Below are 26,899 nucleotides of genomic sequence, written 5' to 3' on the forward strand. Positions count from 1 at the left end.
ACAGTGGTGAAGAAGACGCCCAGCTATCCCCACGTGTCAGGAGGACATAGGAGGACCCAGAGCCCCATCCCGGTGCCTCCACCTCACTCACTGATACATGAGGGAGACAATGACCAGAAGATCCTGGAACTCACCAATAAGATCATTCAGCTGCTGACTGGAGAGGTGACTGCTGGGAATGGGACATTGTACAGTAACACCAGGGGATGTGTCTGGGTGATGACTGGAGAGGTGACTGCTGGGAATGGGGCATTATACAGTAACACCAGGGGACGTGTCTGGATGATGACTGTATCACTGTGTGTGTCAGGTTCCTATAAGGTGCCAGGATGTCACTGTCTATGTCTCCATGCAGGAGGGGGAGTATATAGAGGAACACAGGGGTCTGTACAAGGACGTGATGATGGAGAATCACCGGCCCCTCACATCACTGGGTAAGAGGAGACTGTCATGTATTGTACAGGGGAGAGCAGGTATTGGGGCCCCTATATACACACATCACCTGATAATCGCATATATACACTGTACTCAGTCACTGTGTGTCTCCTACAGATGGGCCCAGTAACAGAGATACCCCAGAGAGATGTCCCTGTCCTCTGTATTCCCAGGATTGTACAGAGGAGAATCACAGGATCCCACAGGAGGATCAGGTAGGTGGGATTTAGGGTCTCCCCAATATACCAAAGTGACTGTCACTATATGATCTGTAGAGGAGCTGTGTGTCTTATACACTGATATTATACTGTTTCACCTCAGTTTAATCTGACTCTATGCAAATGTCATTATTGTGATGTGGTTTTTTTTCTGCTGCAGGGTACTCTGGGTTTCACAGGGAATAACATCGGGGTGTAGAGTAGGATCTTGATCCGAACCACCAACAGGCTAAAAGCTTTGACTGTTCCCAGAATGCATAGCGCCTCCTCTATAACCCCGCATGTAACTGCTGTGTGATATCTACTCCGTGTATCGCACTCCTACTGCTATCCATATATTCTACACCCTGAGAGGGCAAAGTGCGTCAGGGTTATTGTTTAATATAGATTGTTCAAAGGATATGCTTATTGTGTATTTCTCTGGCTTGGTCCACAGGGTTATCCACAGGATAACATTGGGATATTGTCGAGCGACAATGGCACCAACACGGCCACGAGCTTTCTGGCCTCCCAGGATGCATTGGGGCCTCCACTATATAGTTTTTTACTTGGTGCGGCAGGAAGCCGCATGGTCACAGGGCTGCTGAGAGAGCAGCCTCAAGCTTTTACTTTACTTTCTCTTTCATCCACTAGGGGACACTGGAGTCCTATACAGTAGGGGTGTGAAGCCTTGAACCGGAGGTGTGGCACAATCTTAAATTAACATTGTCTGCACAGCCGGCTCCTCCCCCTTCACATCCCTCCTGCCTCAGTTTGAAAAATTGTGCTGGAGGCACAACACGTGGAGAACTTGAGCTCCTGACTAAAGATCTAAAAGGGGCCGCGTAACCCTAATAAAGGGGGGACAAAGCTACCTGAATTCAGAGAGACAAAGATCCCTATTGAAGGGACCGGCATCTCTCCACAGGATATCCTCAAAGATCAACTATTACTGGTACAAGCTTAGGCTAGGGACTTAGTAAAGAGATAGAGAGATATAGATATAGATAGATATAGATAGATATATAGAGATATAGATAGATATATAGAGATATAGATATATTCCCTCTCTCTAAAACCTTTACTGAGAATACTGTTTAAAACTCCCTTTTATACAGCTAATCAGGGAGGAAGGGCAGAGCGTGAGAGACTCAGTGCGGCGCGGGACTCATCCTGTCTTCCCTGTAAGCAGGGGGGGACGGCGGAACTTACATAGTGGGGGCCATGTTTATTCGTTTTGGTGCCAGGATGAGGTGAGGGATGGGTCCTTCCCCACCAGTAGTGTACATAGGACAAAGTTTATTCATAAAATAAATAACTCCCCCTGCTGCACGGCCTGGATAGTACATGCATTAAGATAGTAGAGCGAGTTAGGCAACAGCTCCCTCTGCTGGTGTAATGTATATAGATCATATACGAGGATCTTCTGAAAAGTAATCAAACTTTACAAATTATATTTTCAAGGGACGTCTGTTTCAAAGATCCCGGAGAAAATACACAGAAGCAAGCCAACTCTAACATCGTGGCTGATTTACAGTTGGGGTGTGAGGGTTGAGAGTCGGCTGGTTTATTTTTTATTTTAATTTTTTGACCTGTTCCTTTTTATAAAGAAAAGGGGACAGGTAATTCCAGCCGGATCCAATACCTTCGCTTCCGTCATCTCCCAGTCTTTCTCTTCCTAGTTTAAAGGGTGAAAGCGCTGCGTAATACCCTGGTAAGGGGTTTTAAAAAAGAAAAACAACATGTCTAAGGCTACCAAGACCTCAAAGACCTGCTATGTTTGTACGAAATGTAACAAGAAGAGCGCGCGGGTTGGCAGCTCCGGGGTGTGCGACTCCTGCTTAGACAAGGACTGCTCCACCTGGGAGCAGTGCTCTGCCTAAAGTGCCCTACACACTTAAAGATTATCTGTCCAATCTTTCTGGTTGGAACAAAAATCTGGTAATGTATGGGAGCAAATGACAATTGACCATTTGCTCTTAAACACTGCACAACAGACAAAAATGGACTTTCAAACAAATTGGTTAAGTTTGTTTCGTTAAAACAATTGATCTTAACAACCATTTCTGTCCATTTTCTGGATTTTGGAAGCAAATGGTTGATTGTCATTTGCTCCCAGACATTGCCAGATTTTCTTTCCAATCAGACAGATAATCTTTAAGTGTGTAGGGCCCTTAAGGCTTGGGAAGACAACCCTGCTAATAGAATCTCCAAGGAAATGGCAGAATCCCACAAGCAGCAATCGGAATGGGCTGCGGGATTCTCAAAGACAATGGAGGAATTTCTCATTAAGTTAACACCGCTCGCACACGCTGAGACGAGTGTGCCCAGGGCTGTTAAAAGAACTCTTCCTATTATACCAGAAACTGAGGAGGAAGAGGGTTTTCTTCTGGAATACGGAAGAAGGTGAGTTAATTGAACCTAACCTAGACGCCAATTTTCCTGAAGAAGACTCGGTGATCTCTGGTCTGGATTCCTTAATTGACGCGGTTAAGGACATCCTAAGCTTTAAGTAAGAGGATGTCCGGGAGCCGGAGGATTTCGATTTGTTTGAATCCCAGAAGCCGTGTTCAGCAGCGTTCCCCATTCCTAAATCCCTCCAGTCTCAGATGGAGGAGGCTTGGAAACAACCTGACAAACTTTTTCAATTTCCGAAACGTTTTCAGGTAACTTACCCCCTACCTAGGGGTGTAATGGACAAGTGGGAAAATCCGCCGGTAGTGGATGCTTCACTAGGAAGATTGTCTTCTTTGACAATCTTGCCAATTCCTAACGTAACTACTTTAAAGGATGCGTCCGACCGTAAAGTTGACACGGCGTTAAAATCAATGTTTGTAGTAGCAGGTGCAGCGCAGAGACCTAGAGGACCGTCAGTTTCAGGGACGGTGGATGATACAAGAAAGCAAATTACCCATAAATATCCTCGAACTAAGAGCAGTCTGCAATGCCCTTCTCTTAGCAGAAGACCTAGTCATGAATCAACACATCAGGATTCAGTCGGACAATGTCACGACGACGGCTTACATAAACCGTCAAGGAGGAACAAAGAGCAGGATGGCATTAAAGGAGGCCACAAAGATCTTGTTGTGGGCAGAAAGAAGAGACCTCATTCTCTCGGCAGTGTTCATTCCAGGTGTGGAGAACTGGGAGGCAGATTACCTCAGTCGCCAGGACATGCATCCGGGAGAGTGGTGCCTTCATCCACGGATTTTCAACATGATTGTGAGAAGATGGGGTCTGCCTCAGGTGGATCTAATGGCGTCTCGACAAAATCATCAGCTGCCCAGATATGTGTCAAGAACTCGAGATCCAGCAGCAGAAGGAGTGGACGCATTAACACTTCCTTGGTGTTACAGGAGGGTTTACATTTTTCCACCTTTCCCACTCATACTCGGGGTCCTGAAAAGAATAAAGCGGGAACGAGTGTGGGTCATTCTAATCGCACCAGATTGGCCCCGCAGGAGTTGGTACACCGACCTGCGAGGGTTACTTGCGGAAGATCCTTGGAGGTTACCTCAGAGAGAGGACCTGCTATCTCAGGGACCGTTCCTGCACCCCGACCTAAACAGGCTGCGTTTGACGGCGTGGCTATTGAAACCCGGATCTTAAGAAACAGAGGGATCCCACGAACGGCCATTCCTACAATGATTGCCGCAAGGAAACCGGTCACAGCCAGGCACTACTACAGGATTTGGAGACGGTACATGGCTTGGTGTCAGGAACGGGGATGGAATTCATCTAATTTCCATTTATCGCGACTTCTACTGTTCCTTCAGGCCGGTCTAGAGGGAGGACTCAGATTGGGCTCTTTGAAGGTTCAGATTTCGGCTCTCTCCATCCTTTTTCAACAGCGGTTAGCATCCTTACCAGAGATTCAAACTTTTTTACAGGGGGTTCTGAGGATTCAACCCCCTTTTCGTCCTCCCACGGCACCATGGGACTTAGGTTTGGTTTTAGAATATTTGAAGTCACCGACTTTTGAGCCATTGACAAGAACGGACCTGAAATATCTTTCTTGGAAGGTCACGTTATTACTTGCCTTGGCTTCGGCTAGGCGGGTTTCTGAGTTGGGAGCTTTATCCTGTAAGAGCCCTTTCTTAGTTTTTCATGAGGATAGGGCGGAACTCCGTACAAGAGCAGTCTTCCTTCTGAAGGTGGTGTCGGGGTTTCATGTAAACTAGCCAATAGTGGTCCCATCTTTCCAGGGTCTCACAGATGAGGATGTGTCATTGGATGTTGTCCGAGCTTTACGGGTATACGTACAGGTTACGTCGTCCTTCAGAAAGTCGGACCATTTGTTTGTTCTTTATGATGGGCCAAAGAAGGGTTGGCCGGCCTCCAAGCAGACTTTGTCCAGATGGATTAGACTTGCCATTCGGCAGGCTTATATTTCCTGTGGCAAACAGGTTCCGGTTCAGACGGATGCTCATACTACCCGATCAGTGGGTGCCTCGTGGGCGGCTGCCAGAGGTGCTTCCACTACTCGACTTTGCAGAGCGGCGACGTGGTCTTCAGCCCACACGTTCGAGATTTTACAAGTTTGATACTTTTGCGTCCGGAGAATCTTAAGTTCGGACGTTTAGTTTTGCAGGCCACCGACAGCACTCCCTCCCTGGGGGAAAACTTTGGGACGTCCCCTACTGTAAAGGACTCCAGTGTCCCCTAGTGGATGAAAGCGAAAAGAGGATTTTGGTACTTACCGATAAATCCATTTCTCTGAATCCTCTAGGGGACACTGGACGCCCGCCTCGGTGCTGTCAACCTGCTGTGTTCAAAGTTCTTGTTTTTAATCAGTTCGTGCAAACAGCGTTAATTATTCGGTTAAGAGTTCTTGGCCGCTGTTGGATATGTTGTTCGGTTCCTCGCCATGGGCTATAGTATCATGTCCTATTCTCTCAGTCACATTTTTCAAACTGAGGGAGGAGGGATGTGAAGGGGGAGGAGCCGGCTGTGCAGACAATGCTAATTTAAGATTGTGCCACACCTCCGGGTCAAGGCTTCACACCCCTACTGTATAGGACTCCAGTGTCCCCTAGAGGATTCAGAGAAATGGATTTATCGGTAAGTACCAAAATCCTCTTATTTTTATTGACTTACTATATGTTTTTTGAGCGACTTCTCTTAACAGCGTCTTAAACGCATACTAGAAAGTCGCTCCAACAACTCCCCACCGGGTAGCAACTACGCTTACCTTCAGGTATCAGTGCTGTCTCTAAGTTCTAGCAGGTCCAGCAGACATTACCAGGCTGTGGCCGGAGCATGGGGAGATGGTGAGTCTATGGACTTCCTCTTACTAGAGGGGTCAGGACACAGCTACACTGATTTGGTGGAGACTACAATCAGTGTGTTGATTCGCCGAACATCAAGAGTGTGACAGCGCTACGCTCCTGGGATCATAGGCGCCAGGACTAGGTGAGGCCGCGATCCTGGGAGTTTAAGTCAACGGGGATTCAGACGCTCTCCTGGCCGCCCCTCTTCCGAGTTCATGACCAGTTTCCGCGTGTCTCTCGTTTCATGAACTAAATGACCTCACTTCCGGCTCAGACGCTACCACGAGGGTACTCGGTCGCAGCTTAGACGCTGCGGTTGTGTACACTGGATATAAACCCGCCCAGACCGAGTCGCAGGCCTTTAGCGTCTGCATACACGTGGAATTCGCTCAGCGTCCGTGTCCATCGGTGAGCGTCCGTGTCCGTTATCAAGAGCGGCAGTGTACAGGGACAGGTAAGACTAAGACAGATACGTCTGTATGGCAGACTACACAAGAGGATACATCAGAGGATGATGCGGAAACAATCGATTCAACTCCGTATGATGATCAGTCGCAGAGCTTTAGTTCAGATGATGTAGCTGAACTTATTGATGCTGTGAAGGCTGTGCTTTCTCTGGAAGAACCAGCCAAGACAGTATTAAAAGCTAAAGCACCTGTATTTAAACAAACAAAATCAGTGAAAGCTGAATTTCCAGCATCAGATGAGCTGACTGAAATGATGGATGAGTCTTGGGCAGAGCCCAGTAAAAAGTTTAAGATCCCTAAAAGATGGAATTCTTATTATCCATTTCCTGCTGGAGATTGTTCGAGAAGAAAGTAGATGCACATGTTCTGCGACTCGTGCATAAATCTGCTTTACCACCGTCATCTACCTCATTGAATGATGTCACAGACAGAAGGGTAGAGAGCCTTTTGAAAAATATTTCTCTAACGTCCTAGTGGATGCTGGGGACTCCGTAAGGACCATGGGAAATAGACGGGCTCCGCAGGAGACTGGGCTCTCTAAGAAAGATTTAGTACTACTGGTGTGCACTGGCTCCTCCCTCTATGCCCCTCCTCCAGACCTCAGTTAGAATCTGTGCCCGGCCAGAGCTGGGTGCTTTTAGTGGGCTCTCCTGAGCTTACTAGTAAAGAAAGTATTTTGTTAGGTTTTTTATTTTCAGAGAGCTTCTGCTGGCAACAGACTCCCTGCTATGTGGGACTGAGGGGAGAGAAGCAAACCTACTAACTGCAGTTAGGTTGCGCTTCTTAGGCTACTGGACACCATTAGCTCCAGAGGGATCGAACACAGGAACCTAACCTTGATTGTCCGGAGCCGCGCCGCCGTCCCCCTCGCAGAGCCACAAGTACAGAAGCAAGAAGACTTTGAAACCGGCGGCAGAAGACTCCTATCCTCACTAAAGGTAGCGCACAGCACTGCAGCTGTGCGCCATTGCTCCCACAGCACACCCGCACACTCCGGTCACTGTAGGGTGCAGGGGTGAGAGGGGGCGCCCTGGGCAGCAATTAAGATACCTGATGGCAAAAGTACACATATATACAGTCAGGCACTGTATATATGTGCGAGCCCTCGCCATTTTTACACATGAGATGCGGGACAGAAGCCTGCCGCTGAGGGGGCGGGGCCTTCTTCCTCAGCACACCAGCACTATTTTCTCTTCACAGAAGTACGCTCCCCAGGCTCTCCCCTGCAGTATACATGTGTGTGTGTGTGTATGTGTATATGTGTATATATATATATATATATATATATATATATATATATATATATACGCTACCGTGTAAACAGTAAAGTACTGTGTAATTCCTGGGTTATATAGCGCTGTGGTGTGTGCTGGCATACTCTCTCTCTCTGTCTCCCCAAAAGCCTGTGTGGGGTCCTGTCCTCAATCAGAGCATTCCCTGTGTATCTGTGGTGTATCGGTACGCCTGTGTCGACATGTTTGATGAGGAAGGATACGTGGAGGCAGAACAAGTGCAAACTGATGTGGTGTCGCCCCCGACGGGACCGACACCGGATTGGATGGATATGTGGAAGGTGTTAAATGATAATGTAAGCTCCTTGCATAACAGATTGGAACAGTCGGGGTCTCAGCCCATGCCTGCTCCCACAGCGCAGAGGCCGTCAGGGTCTCAAAAGCGCCCAATATCCCAGTTAGTTGACACAGATGTCGACACGGACTCTGATTCCAGTCTCGACGACGGTGAGGCAAAATTGCAGCCTAAAATGACTAAAGCCATCCGCTACATGATTGTGGCAATGAAGGATGTATTACACATTTCTGAGGAAAATCCTGTCCCTGACAAAAGGATTTATATGTATGGGGAGAAAAACCAAGAAGTGACTTTTCCCCCGTCACATGAATTGAATGAATTATGTGAAAAAGCCTGGGATTCCCCGGTTAGGAAGCAAGTGATTTCCAAAAGATTACTGATGGCGTATCCTCTAGGGTAGACAAGGCGTTGACGCGCTTGTCTAAAAGGGTGGCCCTGCCGTCTCAGGATACGGCCGCCCTAAAGGATCCTGCGGATAGAAAGCTGGAAGCTATCCTGAAGTCTGTTTACTCACATTTTGGTACACTGCTGAGGCCAGCCATTGCTTCAGCTTGGATGTGTAGAGCGGTAGCGGCATGGACGGATACTCTGTCTGAGGAGACAGAGACTGTGTTTTGATGACCCTGGCACATATCAAGGACGCGGTCCTATATATGCGGGATGCCCAGAGGGACATTTGCCTGCTGGGCTCTAAAGTAAATGCAATGTCCATCTCTGCCAGAAGGGTCTTATGGACTCTGCAATGGACAGGGGATGTCGACTCTAAAAAAAAAACACATGGAGGTTTTACCTTATAAGGGTGAGGAGTTATTTGGGGACGCTCTCTCCAACCTAGTTTCCACAGCTACGGCTGGGAAGTCAAATTTCTTGCCTTATGTACCTCCACAGCCTAAGAAAGCACCGTATTACCAAATGCAGTCCTTTCGTTCGCAAAAGAGCAAAGTCAGAGGTGCATATTTTCTTGCCAGAGGAAGGGGTAAAGGAAAAAGGCTGCACCATGCAGCTAGTTCCCAGGAACAAAAGTCCTGCCCGGCTTCCACTAAATCCACCGCATGACGCTGGGGCTCCACAGGCGGAGCCAGGAGCGGTGGGGGCGCGTCTCCGAGATTTCAGCAACCAGTGGGTTCGCTCACAGGTGGATCCTTGGGCTATACAAATTGTATCTCAGGGAAACATGCTGGAATTCGAAGTGACCCCCCCCCTCACCGTTACCTAAAATCGGCCTTGCCAGCTTCCCCCATGGAAAGGGAGGTAGTGCTGGCGGCAATTCACATTATGGTATCTCTGGACATCAAGAATGCTTACTTGCATGTCCCCAGTTATCCGCCTCATCAGGAGTACCTCAGGTTTGTGGTACAGGACTGTCATTACCAATTCCAGACGTTGCCGTTTGGCCTGTCCACAGCACGAGAATATTTACCAAGGTAATGGCGGAGATGATGGTGCTCCTTCGGAAGCAAGGGGTTACAATTATCCCATCCTTGGACGATGTCCTCATAAAGGCGAGGTCCAGGGAGCAGTTGCTGAGCAGCGTAGCACACTCTCAGGAAGTGTTACATCAACACGGTTGGATTCTGAATATTCCAAAGTCACAGCTGATTCCTGCGACGCGTCTGCCCTTCCTGGGTATGATTCTGGACAGATGAAGGTTTCTCCCAGAGGAGAAGGCACAGGAGATCGTGACTCTGGTCAGAGACCTCCTGAAACCAAAACAGGTATCGGTGCATCACTGCACGCGAGTCCTGGGAAAGATGGTTGCGTCATACGAAGCTATTCCATTCGGCAGGTTCCATGCGAGGATCTTTCAGTGTGGTCCGGATCACATCTTCAGATGCATCGACTGATCACCCTGTCCCCCAGGGCCAGGGTGTCTCTTCTATGGTGGCTGCAAAGTGCCTACCTTCTTGAGCGCCGCAGGTTCGGCATACAGGACTGGGTCATGGTGACCACGGATTCAAGCCTCCGCGGATGGGGGGCAGTCACTCAGGGAAGAAACTTCCAAGGGCTGTGGTCAAGTCAGGAGACCTGTCTGCACATAAATCTACTGGAACTAAGGGCCATATACAACGCCCTGAGTCAAGCGGAGCCTCTGCTTCGAGACCAACCAGTGCTGATTCAGTCAGACAACATCACGGCGATCGCCCATGTAAACCGCCAGGGCGGCACAAGAAGCAGGGTGGCAATGGCGGAAGCCACAAAGATTCTTCGTTGGGCGGAGAATCACGTGCAAGCACTGTCAGCAGTGTTCATTCCGGGAGTGGACAACTGGGAAGCAGACTTCCTCAGCAGGCACGACCTCCACCCGGGAGAGTGGGGACTTCATCAGGAAGTCTTCACGCAGATCGCAAATCGATGGGAACTGCCACAGGTGGACATGATGGCGTCCCACCTCAATAAAAATCTAAAAAGATATTGCGCCAGGTCAAGGGACCCTCAGGCGATGGCTGTGGACGCACTAGTAACACCATGGGTGTTCCAGTCGGTCTGTGTGTTTCCTCCTCTTCCCTCATACCCAAGATGCTGAGAATAGTAATTAAGAGGAGTGAGAACAATACTCATTGTTCCGGATTGGCCAAGAAGGACTTGGTACCCAGAACTACTAGAGATGATCACAGAGGACCCCTGGCCTCTGCCTCTCAGACAGGACCTGTTGCAACAAGGGCCCTGTCTGTTACAAGACTTACCGCGGCTGCGTTTGACGGCATGACGGTTGAACGCCGGATCCTAGCAGAAAAGGGCATTCCAGATGAAGTTATGCCTACGCTGATAAAGGCTAGGAAGGACGTGACAGCAAAGCATTATCACCGTATATGGCGAAAATATGTTGCTTGGTGTGAGGCCAGGAAGGCCCCTACAGAGGAATTCCAGCTTGGTCGATTCCTGCACTTCCTACAGTCAGGGGTGACTTTGGGCCTAAAATTAGGGCCCATAAAGGTCCAGATTTCGGCCCTATCCATTTTCTTTCAAAAAGAACTGGCTTCACTGCCTGAGGTTCAGAGGTTTGTTAAGGGAGTGCTGCATATTCAGCCCCTTGCGGAGCCCGTCTATTCCTCATGGTCCTTACGGAGTCCCCAGCATCCACTACGGACTACGAGAAATAGAATCACCGGTGAGTAAATTCTTATTTTTTCTCTCTAGTAGGAGCAGTGGTAAGACCTGCTATGGCTTTGGCCTGGGTAGCAAAGGCAATGGGCGAATGGATAGAGGAACTAGAGTATAGCATCCCTTCCCCTACTAGGGAACAAGAGGATAGCTTTTGCCGTTTAAGATAATCTGCCCAGTATTTGGAAGAAGCGGCAATTGATGTAGGTACAGTTGTTTCTAAAGCTTCAGCCCTGGCAGTAGTCGCTCGCAGAGCAGTTTGGCTACGTACCTGGAAGGCAGATGCGGAATCCAAGAAAGAATTGGAAGCATTGCCTTTTGTAGGTAATATATTATTTGGGAAACCTTTATCGGATATCCTAGAATCAGAGGGTGAATCGAAAAAGGTCAGATTTCCGGCTATTTATAACCCTAAGTCCAAGGGTTTAAAATTTCACTCATTTCGTTGGCAAAGCAAAGCCAAGGCAAAAGAGGAGTCTAAGCAACCCCAGTTTAAACCCAGGGGTAGGAAGCAGTGGGCTAGCAAAAAGCCAGCTTCCAAACCTGAACAGAAACAATCAGCCTGAAGAGACGGGCCTCCGCCTGGAGGATTCCAGGGTTGGGGGCCGACTCCTGCATTTTGCACACATATGGCAACAGTCAACAACAGATGCTTGGGTGCAGATGGTGGTATCTCAGGGGTATGGGTTCCCATGCAGGAGGCAGCCTCCTCAAATATTTTTTTTTTGCACCAGCCCGTCTCATATAGAGTCGAAGGCCAATGCCCTGCAAGAAGCAGTCCAAAAATTACTGCAGTCAGGTGTGATTGTCCCAGTACCTCCATCACAAAAGGGGCAGGGGTTTTACTCCAATCTATTTCTAATCCAGAAACCAAATGGGTCATACCGACCAATCCTCAATCTGAAAATGTTGAACAAATACATTTGGATCCTGAAGTTCCACATGGAGACGTTGCGCTCCATAATGTTGGCTATGGAACCGGGAGATTACATGGTATCTCTGGATGTGCGGGATGCTTACCTACATGTGCCTACAGCACTATCACATCAGTGTTACCTCAGGTTTGCCATCCTCCAGGAACATTTCCAGTTCCAAGCTCTGCCCTATAATAAAAAAGCAGATGATAAAGATTCCAGTGAATGTAAAAAGGTCTCTAGCGTGGTTGCTACAGACAGACCATTTAAACAAGGGGAGACCCTTTTGGATAAGAGTGGAAAGACCCGACAACAGATGCCAGCCTGCAAGGTACTCGGAAGCCTATGGTTCCAGGGAAAATCGACCGCAAGGGAAAGTCGCCTGCCGATAAATCTCTTGGACAATCTACTAGGAAGACCAGTCCAGATCCGCTCAGACAATGCGACGGCAGTAGCATACATAAATCATCAAGGAGGGACTCGCAGCAAGAGTCTGATGGAAGAAGTAACTCCCATTCTAAAATGGGCAGAACTCCATCTCCCGGCATTGTCAGCAGTATTTGTCCCGGGTGTACTAAATTGGGAAGCAGATTTTTTCAGTCGGTACACCATTTAGGAAACCGAATGGGCACTACACCCAGAAGTGTTTCAGACACTAGTGAACAGATGGGGTCTACCGGAGATAGACCTGATGGCGTCTCGACTAAACAACAAAGTTCCGAGGTACGGATCAAGAACAAGGGACCCAGGAGCGGTCCTGGTAGATGCACTGTCAGTGGAATGGAGGTTTCAGCTGGCATATCTGTTCCCTCCAATATATCTGTTACCCAGGGTAGTGAGAAAGATAAAACAAGCAAAAGGATCAATCATTCTAATAGCTCCAGTTTGGCCAAGAAGGCATTGGTACACAGATCTGTGGAGAATGTCTGTGGAAGCACCGATACTGCTCCCTCAACGTCCAGATCTGTTAATGCAGGGTCCTTGTTGTCAGTCATCTGGATTGCCTATCTTTGACGGCGTGGCTGTTGAAACCTCTATCTTAGAGTCTAAAGGATTTTCGAAGGAAGTAATCCAAACCATGCTTAGAGCAAGAAAACCTTCTTTGGCCCGTGTATATCATAGAATATGGCAAGCATATATTCACTGGTGTACTGGAAAAAACTTTAATCCGAGATCTTTTAAAATAGCTAGGATATTGGATTTCCTTCAGGCAGGCCTGGATAAGGGTTTGAAAGTTGCTTCCTTGAAGGTTTAAGTATCAGCGTTAACTGTATGGTTTCAGCAGAAGATTGCTGATTTACAGGATGTACGTACGTTTTTTCAAGTAGTAGTACATATTCAACCTCCATTTGTTCCTCCTGCAGCTCCCTGGGATTTGAATCTGGTTCTTAAATTTCTCCAGGGTCCTTTGTTTGAACCACTTGAGAAAGCAGATCGTAAGTGGTTAACGGTTAAAGTTCTTTTTTTACTGGCAATGGCGTCAGCCAGAAGAGTATCGGATTTAGGAGCATTATCATGTAAGTCTCCTTTCCCAAGTTTTTTTCCAGACAGAGCAGTTCTCAGAACGAGATCTAGCTATCTTCCAAAGGTGGTGTCAAAGTTTCACCTGAATGAAGAGATTGTAGTCCCAGCTTTTCAGGTATCGGGACTATCTGCGGGAGAAGCGTCACTGGACGTGGTCCGGGCTTTAAAAATCTACATAGATCGTACTAGTGTCATCTGGAAAACGGATTCCCTCTTTATCCTCTACGGATTCCATAGAAGAGGATGGCCTGCTAGTAAACAGACGCTGGCGAGATGGCTCCGAATGGTAATATCAGAAGCTTATTCTCATGCAGATCTCCCTATTCCGGCTAAAGTCTCTGCGCACTCTACACGTAAGGTAGGTCCTTCATGGGCAGCACAACAGGGTGCTTCAGCAGAACAGATTTGTAAGGCAGCCACATGGTCTTCCATAAACGCATTCATCAAACATTATGCCTTGGATACTTTTGCCTCTCACGACGCAGACTTCGGGCGAAAGGTCCTCCTGGGTAATCAGGAGCGTCCCCACCACTAAATTGCTTTGGGAATCCCAATGTTATCCTGTGGATAACCCTGTGGACCCAGCCAGAGAAATATACGTTATGGTAAGAACTTACCGTTGATGACGTGTTTTCTCTTATGTCCACAGCTATCCACAGGGATCCCACCCTGACGCATCTGATTTGAGGATCTAGACAATCACTAAAACCTCTTCCTTCTTGTATGGAAGGGTGTGCGTGTGTGTTCTTATCGCCTGTACAGGTTTCTACCTAATGGTACTGCCTAAAATCGCTGTGGAAAGAACTGATCTGACTGAGTCAGTGGGCGGGACTATATAGTGGAGGCCCCAATGCATACTGGGCGACCAGAAAGTTTGTGACCGTGTTGGTGCCATTTTCGCTGTCGCTCGACAGTATCACAGTGTTATCCTGTGGATCCCTGTGGACATAAGAGAAAACACGTTATCAACGGTAAGTTCTTACCATAACGTATATTTTCTCTTGCGTCCTAGAGGATGCTGGGGACTCCGTAAGGACCATGGGGGTATAGACGGGCTCCGCAGGACATATGGGCACTCTAAAGAACTTTTAGTATGGGTGTGCACTGGCTCCTCCCTCTATGCCCCTCCTCCAGACCTCGGTTAGTTCCTGTACCCAGAGGAGACTGGATGCACTACAGGGGAGCTCTACTGAATTTCTCTGAAAAAATAATTTTGTTAGGTTTTTTATTTTCAGGGAGCTCTGCTGGCAACAGGCTCCCTGCATCGTGGGACTGAGGAGAGAGAAGCAGACCTACTTAACTGATAGGCTCTGCTTCTTAGGTTACTGAACACCATTAGCTCCAGGGGGATAGGAACGCAGGTCTCCCCCTGCCGTTCGTCCCGGAGCCGCGCCGCCATCCTCCTCACAGAGCCGGAAGATAGAAGCCAGGTGAGTATAAGAAGAAAGAAGACTTCTAAGGCAGCAGAAGACGGCAGACACTGATGGGTGCAGGGCGCAGGGGGGGGGGGGGGGGGGGCGCGCCCTGGGTAGCAATATATACTTCTATTTTTGGCACAATACACATATAGGGACTGCGGAGTCAGTGACTATGTTCATCCCCCGCCATTAATTGTGAATTTGAGCGGGACCGAAGCCCACCACTAGAGGGGGCGGAGCTTGGTCGCACAGCACTAACCAGCGCCATTTTCTCTGACGTCCTAAGTGGATGCTGGGACTCCGTAAGGACCATGGGGAATAGCGGCTCCGCAGGAGACAGGGCACAAAAGTAAAAGCTTTAGGATCAGGTGGTGTGCACTGGCTCCTCCCCCTATGACCCTCCTCCAAGCCTCAGTTAGATTTTTGTGCCCGAACGAGAAGGGTGCAGGCTATGTGACTCTCCTGAGCTGCTTAGAAGTAAAAGTTTTAAATAGGTTTTTTATTTTCAGTGAGTCCTGCTGGCAACAGGCTCACTGCATCGTGGGACTAAGGGGAGAAGAAGCGAACTCACCTGCGTGCAGAGTGGATTGGGCTTCTTGGCTACTGGACATTAGCTCCAGAGGGACGATCACAGGTTCAGCCTGGATGGGTCCCGGAGCCGCGCCGCCGGCCCCATTACAGAGCCAGAAGAGACGAAGAGGTCCAGAAATCGGCGGCAGAAGACGTTCCTGTCTTCAGATAAGGTAGCGCACAGCACTGCAGCTGTGCGCCATTGCTCTCAGCACACTTCACACTCCGGTCACTGAGGGTGCAGGGCGCTGGGGGGGGGGCGCCCTGGGCAGCAATGTAAATACCTCCTATGGCAAAAAATACATCACATATAGCCCCTGGGCTATATGGATGTATTTAACCCCTGCCAGTTTTCCAGATAAAAGCGGGAGAAGAGCCCGCCGAGAAGGGGGCGGGGCCTATCTCCTCAGCACACGGCGCCATTTTCCCACACAGCTCCGCTGGTAGGAAGGCTCCCAGACTCTCCCCTGCACTGCACTACAGAAACAGGGTAAAACAGAGAGGGGGGGCACTTATTTGGCTAAAAAATATATATAAGCAGCTATAAGGGATAGACACTTATTATAAGGTTGTCCCTATACAGTTTATAGCGCTTTGGTGTGTGCTGGCAAACTCTCCCTCTGTCTCCCCAAAGGGCTAGTGGGGTCCTGTCCTCTATCAGAGCATTCCCTGTGTGTGTGCTGGGTGTCTGTACGATTGTGTCGACATGTATGAGGAGGAAAATGATGTGGAAGCAGAGCAATTGCCTGTGTTAGTGATGTCACCCCCTAGGGAGTCGACACCTGACTGGATGGTTGTGTTTAAAGAATTACGTGACAATGTCAGCACTTTGCAAAAAAAACTGTTGACGACATGAGACAGCCGGCAAATCAGTTAGTGCCTGTTCAAGCGTCTCAGACTCCGTCAGGGGCGCTAAAACGCCCGTTACCTCAGATGGTCGACACAGACCCAGACACGGATACTGAATCCAGTGTCGACGGTGAGCAGACAAACTTAATGTCCAGTAGGGCCACACGTTACATGATCACGGCAATGAGGGAGGCATTAAACATTTCTGACACTACAAGTACCACAAAAAAGGGTATTATGTGGGGTGTGAAAAAACTACCAGTAGTTTTTTCTGAATCAGATGAATTAAATGAGGTGTGTGATAAAGCGTGGGTTTCCCCCGATAAAAAACTGCTGATTTCTAACAAATTATTGGCACTATACCCTTTCCCGCCAGAGGTAAGGGCACGTTGGGAAACACCCCCTAGGGTAGATAAGGCGCTCACACGCTTATCAAAACAAGTGGCGTTACTGTCTCCTGATACGGCCGCCCTCAAGGAACCAGCTGATAGAAGGCTGGAAAATATCTTAAAGGGTATATACACACATACTGGTGTTCTACTGCGACCAGCAATCGCCTCAGCCTGGATGTGCAGCGCTGGAGTGGCTTGGTCGGATTCCCTGACTGAAAATATTGATACCCTGGATAGGGACAGTATATTATTAACTATAGAGCATTTAAAGGATGCATTACTTTATATGCGAGATGCACAGAGGGATATTTGCACCCTGGCATCAAGAGTGAGTGCGATGTCCATTTCTGCCAGAAGAGCGTTATGGACGCGACAGTGGTCAGGTGATGCGGATTCCAAACGACATATGGAAGTATTGCCGTATAAAGGGGAGGAGTTATTTGGGGTCGGTCTATCAGACCTGGTGGCCACGGCAACGGCTGGAAAATCCACCTTTTTACCCCAGGTCACCTCTCGGCAGAAAAAGACACCGTCTTTTCAAACTCAGTCCTTTCGTTCCCATAAGAACAAGCGGGCAAAGGGCCACTCATTTCTGCCCAGGGGCAGAGGTAGAGGGAAAAGACTGCACCAGGCAGCCTCTTCCCAGGAGCAGAAGCCCTCCCCCGTTTTTGCCAAGTCTTCAGCATGACGCTGGGGCTTTACAAGCGGACTCAGGCACGGTGGGGGCCCGTCTCAAAAATTTCAACGCGCAGTGGGCTCACTCGCAAGTGGACCCCTGGATCCTACAGGTAGTATCACAGGGGTACAAATTGGAATTCGAGACTTCTCCCCCTCGCCGGTTCCTGAAGTCTGCTCTACCAACGTCTCCCTCCGACAGGGAGGCGGTATTGGAAGCTATTCACAAGCTGTATTCCCAGCAGGTGATAATAAAGGTACCCCTCCTACAACAAGGAAAGGGGTATTATTCCACGCTGTTTGTGGTACCGAAGCCGGACGGCTCGGTGAGACCGATTTTAAATCTAAAATCCTTGAACACTTACATAAAAAGGTTCAAATTCAAGAGGGAGTCACTCAGAGCAGTGATTGCGAACCTGGTAGAAGGGGATTATATGGTGTCTCTGGACATCAAGGATGCTTATCTCCATGTCCCAATTTACCCTTCTCACCAAGGGTACCTCAGGTTTGTGGTACGGAACTGTCACTATCAGTTTCAGACGCTGCCGTTTGGATTGTCCACGGCAGCCAGGGTCTTTACCAAGGTAATGGCCGAAATGATGATTCTTCTTCGAAGAAAAGGCGTCTTAATTATCCCTTACTTGGACGATCTCCTGATAAGAGCAAGGGCCAGGGAACAGTTAGAGGTTGGAGTAGCACTATCTCAGGTAGTGCTACGTCAGCACGGGTGGATTCTAAATATCCCAAAATCACAGCTGATTCCAACAACACGTCTACTGTTCCTGGGAATGATTCTGGACACAGTTCAGAAAAAGGTGTTTCTCCCGGAAGAGAAGGCCAGTGAGTTATCCGAGCTAGTCAGGAACCTCCTAAAACCAAGCCAAGTGTCAGTGCATCAATGCACGAGAGTCTTGGGAAAAATGGTGGCTGCTTACGAAGCAATTCCATTCGTAAGATTCCATGCAAGAACTTTTCAGTGGGATCTGCTGGAAAAATGGTCCGGATCGCATCTTCAGATGCATCAGCGGATAACCCTATCTCCAAGGACAAGGGTGTCGCTCCTGTGGTGGTTACAGAGTGCTCATCTTCTAGAGGGCCGCAGATTCGGCATTCAGGATTGGATGCTGGTGACCACGGATGCCAGCCTAAGAGGCTGGGGAGCAGTCACACAGTGAAGAAACTTCCAGGGCTTGTGGTCAAGCATGGAAACGTCTCTTCACATAAATATCCTGGAACTGAGGGCTATTTACAATGCCCTAAGTCAAGCCAGGCCTCTGCTTCAGGGTCAACCAGTATTGATCCAGTCGGACAACATCACGGCGGTCGCCCACGTAAACAGACAGGGCGGCACAAGAAGCAGGAGGGCGATGGCAGAAACTGCAAGGATTCTCCGCTGGGCGGAAAATCATGTGATAGCACTGTCTGCAGTGTTCATTCCGGGAGTGGACAACTGGGAAGCAGACTTCCTCAGCAGGCACGACCTCCACCCGGGAGAGTGGGGACTTCACCCAGAAGTCTTCCACGTGATTGTAATTTGTTGGGAAAAACCAAAGGTGGACATGATGGCGTCCCGTCTCAACAAAAAACTGGACAGATATTGCGCCAGGTCAAGGGACCCTCAAGCAATAGCGGTGGACGCCCTGGTAACACCGTGGGTGTACCGGTCAGTGTATGCGTTCCCTCCTCTACCTCTCATACCCAAAGTACTGAGAATAATAAGGAGAGGAGTAAGAACTATACTTGTGGCTCCGGATTGGCCAAGAAGAACTTGGTACCCGGAACTGCAAGAGATGCTCACGGAGGACCCGTGGCCTCTACCTCTAAGAGAGGACCTGCTCCAGCAGGGACCTTGTCTGTTCCAAGACTTACCGCGGCTGCGTTTGACGGCATGGCGGTTGAACGCCGGATCTTGAAGGATAAAGGCATTCCAGATGAAGTCATCCCTACCCTGATCAAGGCCAGGAAGGATGTAACCGCAAAACATTATCACCGCATTTGGCGGAAATATGTTGCGTGGTGTGAGGCCAAGAAGGCCCCTACGGAGGAATTTCAACTGGGTCGTTTCCTACATTTCCTGCAAGCAGGACTGTCTATGGGCCTAAAATTAGGATCCATTAAGGTTCAAATTTCGGCCCTCTCGATCTTCTTCCAGAAAGAACTGGCTTCCGTGCCTGAAGTTCAGACGTTTGTCAAGGGGGTGCTGCATATACAGCCTCCTTTTGTGCCTCCAGTGGCACCTTGGGATCTCAATGTAGTTTTAGGGTTCCTAAAATCACATTGGTTTGAACCACTCACCACTGTGGAATTAAGATATCTCACATGGAAGGTGGTCATGCTGTTAGCCCTGGCGTCAGCCAGGCGGGTCTCTGAATTGGCGGCTTTATCATATAAAAGCCCTTACCTAATTTCTCTAACGTCCTAGTGGATGCTGGGGACTCCGTCAGGACCATGGGGAATAGCGGGCTCCGCAGGAGACAGGGCACATCTAAAAAGCTTTTTAGGTCACATGGTGTGTACTGGCTCCTCCCCCTATGACCCTCCTCCAAGCCTCAGTTAGGTTTTTGTGCCCGTCCGAGAGGGTGCAATCTAGGTGGCTCTCTTATAGAGCTATTTAGAAAAGTTATTTTTAGGTTAAATATCAGTGATTCATGCTGGCGACAGGATCACTGCTACGTGGGACTTAGGGGGAGAGACTGGTAACTCACCTGCGTGCAGGAGGATTGCAGTCTCGGCTACTGGACACTGAGCTCCAGAGGGAGTCGGAACACAGGTCAGCCTGGGGTTCGTCCCGGAGCCGCGCCGCCGATCCCCCTTACAGACGCTGAAGACGGCGGAGACGGAGATCCGGTGAAAGGCGGCAGAAGGCTTCAGTCTTCTGAGAGGTAGCGCACAGCACTGCAGCTGTGCGCCATTGCTGTCGCACATCACGGACACTGTCACGGAGGGTGCAGGGCGCTGCTGGGGGCGCCCTGGGCAGCAATATATATATATAGATACCTCTTTGGCAAACTAAATACACACCATATAACCATTAAGGCTATATGGATGTATTTTTAACCCAGGCCATTATTAAAAAAGAACGGGAGGAAAAGCCCGCCGAAATAGGGGGCGGAGCTTATTCTCCTCAGCACAAGCGCCATTTTCCTTCAGCTCCGCTGGTGAGGAAGGCTCCCGGGACTCTCCCCTGCACTGCACTACAGAAACAGGGTAAAACAGAGAGAAGGGGGGCATAAATTGGCTATATATTATATATATATAACAGCGCATATGTACTAGACAACACCTTTTAGGGTTGTTTGTATATATTTACAGCGCTGTTTGGTGTGTGCTGGCAAACTCTCCCTCTGTCTCCCCAAAGGGCTAGGGGGTCCTGTCTTCAAAAGAGCATTCCCTGTGTGGCTGCTGTGTGTCGGTACGTGTGTGTCGACATGTTTGAGGACGATGTTGGTGTGGAGGCAGAGCAATTGCCGATGATGTCACCCCCTAGGGAGTCGACACCTGAATGGGTGGCTTTAATAATGGAATTACGTGATAATGTCAGCACTTTACAAAAGTCAGTGGACGAAATAAGACAGCCGGCAAACCAGTTAGTACCGGTTCAGGCGTCTCAGACACCGTCAGGGGCTGTAAAACGCCCTTTACCTCAGTCTGTCGACACGGGTACCGACACAGATGATTCTAGTGTCGACGGTGAAGAAATAAACGTATTTTCCAAGAGGGCCACACGTTATATGATTGCGGCAATGAAGGAGGCTTTGCAGATCTCTGATGCTGCTGGTACCTCAAAAAGGGGTATTATGTGGGGTGTGAAAAAACTGCCTGTATTTTTCCCAGAATCAGAGGAATTGAATGATGTGTGTGATGAAGCGTGGGTTACGCCCGATAGAAAAATGCCAATTTCAAAGAAGTTATTGGCATTATACCCTTTCCCGCCTGAGGTTAGGGCGCGCTGGGAAACACCCCCTATGGTGGATAAGGCGCTCACACGTTTATCAAAGCAAGTGGCGTTACCGTCTCCTGATACGGCCGCCCTCAAGGATCCAGCAGATAGGAGGCTGGAAACTACACTGAAAAGTATATACACCCATACTGGTGTTATGCTGCGACCGGCAATAGCCTCAGCCTGGATGTGCAGTGCTGGGGTAGTGTGGTTGGATTCTCTGACTGAAAATATTGATACCCTGGATAGGGACAGTATTTTATTGACTCTAGAGCAATTAAAGGATGCTTTTCTTTATATGCGAGATGCTCAGAGAGATATTTGTACTCTAGCATCAAGAGTAAGCGCGATGTCCATATCTGCTAGAAGAAGTTTATGGACGCGACAGTGGTCAGGTGATGCGGATTCCAAGAGGCATATGGAAGTATTGCCATACAAAGGAGAGGAATTGTTTGGGGTAGGTCTTTCGGACCTGGTGGCCACGGCAACTGCCGGAAAATCCACTTTTTTACCTCAGACCCCCTCCCAACAGAAAAAGACCCCGTCTTTTCAGCCGCAGTCCTTTCGCTCTTATAAAAAGCGACCGAAAGGACAATCTTATCTGCCGCGAGGCAGAGGTAAGGGTAAGAAGGGACAGCAAGCAGCCCCTGCCCAGGAACAGAAGCCCGCCCCGGCTTCTACTAAGCCATCAGCATGACGCTGGGGCTTTACAAGTGGACTTAGGAACGGTGGGGGGTCGGCTCAAGAATTTCAGCAATCAATGGGCTCAATCACAAGTAGACCCGTGGGTCCTGCAGATAATATCTCAGGGGTACATGCTGGAGTTCGAAAGGTCTCCTCCGCGCCGGTTCCTAAAGTCTGCTTTACCAACGTCTTCCTCAGAAAGGACGTTGGTTTTGGAAGCCATTCACAAGCTGTATTCTCAGCAGGTGATAGTCAAGGTACCCCTCCTACAACAGGGAAAGGGGTATTATTCCACACTATTTGTGGTACCGAAACCGGACGGTTCGGTAAGACCGATTCTAAATCTGAAATCCTTGAACCTGTACATACAGAAATTCAAGTTCAAGATGGAGTCACTCAGAGCAGTGATAGCGAATCTGGAAGAAGGGGACTTCATGGTGTCCTTGGACATAAAAGATGCTTATCTACATGTCCCAATTTACCCTTCACACCAAGGGTATCTCAGGTTCGTGATACAAGACTGTCATTATCAGTTTCAAACGCTGCCGTTTGGTTTGTCCACGGCTCCTCGGGTCTTTACCAAGGTAATGACCGAAATGATGGTTCTTCTACGAAGAAAAGGCGTATTAATTATCCCGTACTTGGACGATCTCCTGATAAGGGAAAAGTCCAGAGAACAGCTGGAAGCCAGTGTGGCACTTTCACAAGTAGTGCTTCGGCAACACGGGTGGATTCTAAATCTTCCAAAATCTCAATTGACTCCGACAACACATCTGTTGTTTTTGGGCATGATTCTGGACACGGTTCAGAAAAAGGTATTTCTCCCGGAGGAGAAAGCAAGGGAGTTATCCGAACTTGTCAGGAACCTCCTAAAACCAGGAACTGTGTCAGTACATCAATGCACGAGAGTCCTGGGAAAGATGGTGGCTTCGTACGAAGCGATTCCTTTCGGCAGATTCCATGCACGGACATTCCAGTGGGATCTACTGGACAAATGGTCCGGGTCGCATCTGCACATGCATCAGAGGATAAAATTGTCACCAAGAACAAGATTGTCTCTCCTGTGGTGGTTACAGACAGCCCATCTGTTAGTGGGCCGCAGGTTCGGCATACAGGACTGGGTCCTGGTGACTACGGATGCCAGCCTACGAGGTTGGGGAGCAGTCACAAAAGGAAGAAACTTCCAGGGCGTGTGGTCAACCCTGGAAAAGTCTCTTCACATAAATATACTGGAGCTAAGAGCGATATACAATGCCCTAAGCCAAGCAAGACCTCTGCTTCAGGATCAGCCGGTGCTGATCCAGTCCGACAACATCACGGCAGTCGCCCACGTCAACCGACAGGGCGGCACGAGAAGCAGAAGTGCAATGACAGAAACTGCACGGATTCTGCGCTGGGCGGAGAATCATGTCGTAGCACTGTCAGCAGTGTTCATCCCGGGAGTGGACAACTGGGAAGCAGACTTCCTCAGCAGACACGACCTTCACCCGGGAGAGTGGGGACTTCATCCAGAAGTCTTCAACATGATGGTGAACCGTTGGGAAAAACCAAAGGTGGACATGATGGCGTCTCGTCTCAACAAAAAGTTGGACAGATATTGCGCCAGGTCAAGAGACCCACAGGCGATAGCTGTGGACGCTCTGGTAACACCATGGGTGTACCAGTCAGTATATGTGTTCCCTCCTCTGCCTCTCATACCAAAGGTACTGAGAATTATACGGAAAAGAGGAGTAAGAACAATACTGGTAGCTCCGGACTGGCCAAGAAGAACTTGGTACCCGGAACTTCAAGAGATGCTCACGGAGGATCCGTGGCCTCTACCTCTAAGAAGGGACCTGCTTCAACAGGGACCTTGTATGTTCCAAGACTTACCGCGACTGCGTTTGACGGCATGGCGGTTGAACGCCGGATTCTAAAAGAAAAGGGCATTCCTGAGGAAGTTATTCCTACTTTAATTAAAGCCAGGAAAGATGTGACCGCACAGCATTATCACCGTATTTGGAGAAAATATGTTGCGTGGTGTGAGGCCAAGAGGGCTCCAACGGAAGAATTTCAATTGGGTCGATTCTTACATTTCCTGCAAGCAGGATTATCTATGGGCCTAAAATTGGGATCCATTAAAGTTCAAATTTCGGCCTTATCAATTTTCTTCCAGAAAGAATTGGCGTCAGTGCCTGAAGTACAAACTTTTGTCAAAGGTGTACTACATATACAACCCCCAATAGTGCCTCCAGTGGCACCGTGGGATTTGAACGTGGTTCTAAATTTTCTCAAATCTCATTGGTTTGAGCCTTTAAAATCGGTAGATTTAAAATACCTTACATGGAAGGTAACCATGCTATTGGCCCTGGCTTCAGCCAGGAGAGTTTCAGAATTGGCGGCTTTGTCGTACAAAAGCCCATATCTGATTTTCCATTCGGACAGGGCAGAATTGCGGACTCGTCCTCAATTTCTCCCTAAGGTGGTTTCGGCTTTTCACTTGAACCAGCCTATTGTGGTGCCTGCGGCGACTAGCGACTTGGAGGACTCCAAGTTACTGGACGTTGTCAGAGCATTAAAAATATATATTTCAAGGACAGCTGGAGTCAGGAAATCTGACTCGTTGTTTATATTGTATGCACCCAACAAGATGGGTGCTCCTGCGTCTAAACAGACGATTGCACGTTGGATCTGTAGCACAATCCAACTTGCGCATTCTGTGGCAGGCCTGCCACAGCCTAAATCTGTAAAGGCCCACTCCACAAGGAAAGTGGGCTCGTCCTGGGCGGCTGCCCGAGGGGTCTCGGCATTACAACTTTGCCGAGCAGCTACGTGGTCAGGGGAGAACACGTTTGTAAAATTTTACAAATTTGATACTCTGGCTAAGGAGGACCTGGAGTTCTCTCATTCGGTGCTGCAGAGTCATCCGCACTCTCCCGCCCGTTTGGGAGCTTTGGTATAATCCCCATGGTCCTGACGGAGTCCCCAGCATCCACTAGGACGTTAGAGAAAATAAGAATTTACTTACCGATAATTCTATTTCTCGTAGTCCGTAGTGGATGCTGGGCGCCCATCCCAAGTGCGGATTGTCTGCAATGCTTGTACATAGTTTTGTTACAAAAATCGGGTTATTACTATTGTTGTGAGCCATCTTTTCAGAGGCTACTTCGTTTTGTTATCATACTGTTAACTGGGTTCAGATCACAAGTTGTACGGTGTGATTGGTGTGGCTGGTATGAGTCTTACCCGGGATTCAAGATCCTTCCTTATTGTGTACGCTCGTCCGGGCACAGTACCTAACTGAGGCTTGGAGGAGGGTCATAGGGGGAGGAGCCAGTACACACCATGTGACCTAAAAAGCTTTTTAGATGTGCCCTGTCTCCTGCGGAGCCCGCTATTCCCCATGGTCCTGACGGAGTCCCCAGCATCCACTACGGACTACGAGAAATAGAATTATCGGTAAGTAAATTCTTATTTTTTCATTCAGACAGGGCAGAATTGAGGGCTCGTCCTCAATTTCTCCCTAAGGTGGTTTCAGCGTTTCACATGAACCAGCCTATTGTGGTACCTGCGGCTACTGGGGACTTGGAGGACTCCAAGTTACTGGACGTAGTCAGGGCCCTGAAAATATGTTTCCAGGACGGCTGGAGTCAGAAAATCTGACTTGCTGTTTATTCTGTATGCACCCAACAAGCTGGGTGCTCCTGCTTCTAAGCAGACTATTGCTCGTTGGATTTGTAGTACAATTCAGCTTGCACATTATGTGGCAGGCCTGCCACAGCCAAAATCTGTTAAAGCCCATTCCACAAGGAAAGTGGGTTCATCTTGGGCGGCTGCCCGAGGGGTCTCGGCTTTACAACTTTGCCGAGCTGCTACTTGGTCAGGGGCAAACACGTTTGCTAAATTCTACAAATTTGATACCCTGGCTGAGGAGGACCTGGAGTTCTCTCATTCGGTGCTGCAGAGTCATCCGCACTCTCCCGCCCGTTTGGGAGCTTTGGTATAATCCCCATGGTCCTGACGGAGTCCCCAGCATCCACTTAGGACGTTAGAGAAAATAAGAATTTACTTACCGATAATTCTATTTCTCGTAGTCCGTAGTGGATGCTGGGCGCCCATCCCAAGTGCGGATTGTCTGCAATACTTGTATATAGTTATTGTTACAATAAAATCGGGTTGTTTATTGTTGTGAGCCATCTTTTCAGAGGCTCCTACGTTTTATCATACTGTTAACTGGGTTCAGATCACAAGTTGTATGGTGTGATTGGTGTGGCTGGTATGAGTCTTACCCGGGATTCAAAATCCTTCCTTATTATGTACGCTCGTCCGGGCACAGGCCCTCATTCCGAGTTGTTCGCTCGGAGATTTTCATCGCATCGCAGTGAGAATTCTCTTAGTGCGCATGCGCAATGTTCGCACTGCGACTGCGCCAAGTAAATTTACTATGAAGAAAGTAAGTTTACTCACGGCTTTTTCATCGCTCCGACGTTCGCATTGTGATTGACAGGAAATGGGTGTTACTGGGCGGATGCACGGCGTTTTAGGGGCGTGTGGCTGGAAACGCTACCGTTTCCGGAAAAAACGCAGGCGTGTCCGGAGAAACGGTGGGAGTGCTTGGGCGAACGCTGGGTGTGTTTATGACGTCAGCCGGGACCGAAAAGCACTGAACTGATCGCACAGGCAGAGTAAGTCTGAAGCTACTCAAAAACTGCTAACTCGTTTGTGATCGCAATATTGCGCATACATCGGTCGCACATTTAAGAAGTTTAGATTCACTCCCAGTAGGCGGCGGCTTAGCGTGTGTAACTCTGCTAAAATCGCCTTGCGAGCGATCAACTCGGAATGAGGGCCACAGTATCCTAACTGAGGCTTGGAGGAGGGTCATAGGGGGAG

General features: G+C 48.8%; 1 long non-coding RNA gene across 1 annotated transcript in view; it reads left to right on the top strand.

Moving 5' to 3' along the window:
• The first annotated feature begins 557 nt into the window (after window positions 1–557).
• The window catches only part of LOC134984571 (uncharacterized), a 45,955-nt gene continuing 19,613 nt past the window's right edge, over window positions 558–26,899 (top strand). Inside the window, exon 1 of the long non-coding RNA XR_010191759.1 lies at window positions 558–650. This is a non-coding gene — a long non-coding RNA (uncharacterized LOC134984571). The remainder of the gene's footprint in view (window positions 651–26,899) is intronic.

The sequence above is a fragment of the Pseudophryne corroboree genome (assembly GCF_028390025.1).
Source record: "Pseudophryne corroboree isolate aPseCor3 chromosome 3 unlocalized genomic scaffold, aPseCor3.hap2 SUPER_3_unloc_64, whole genome shotgun sequence".
NCBI lineage: Eukaryota > Metazoa > Chordata > Amphibia > Anura > Myobatrachidae > Pseudophryne > Pseudophryne corroboree.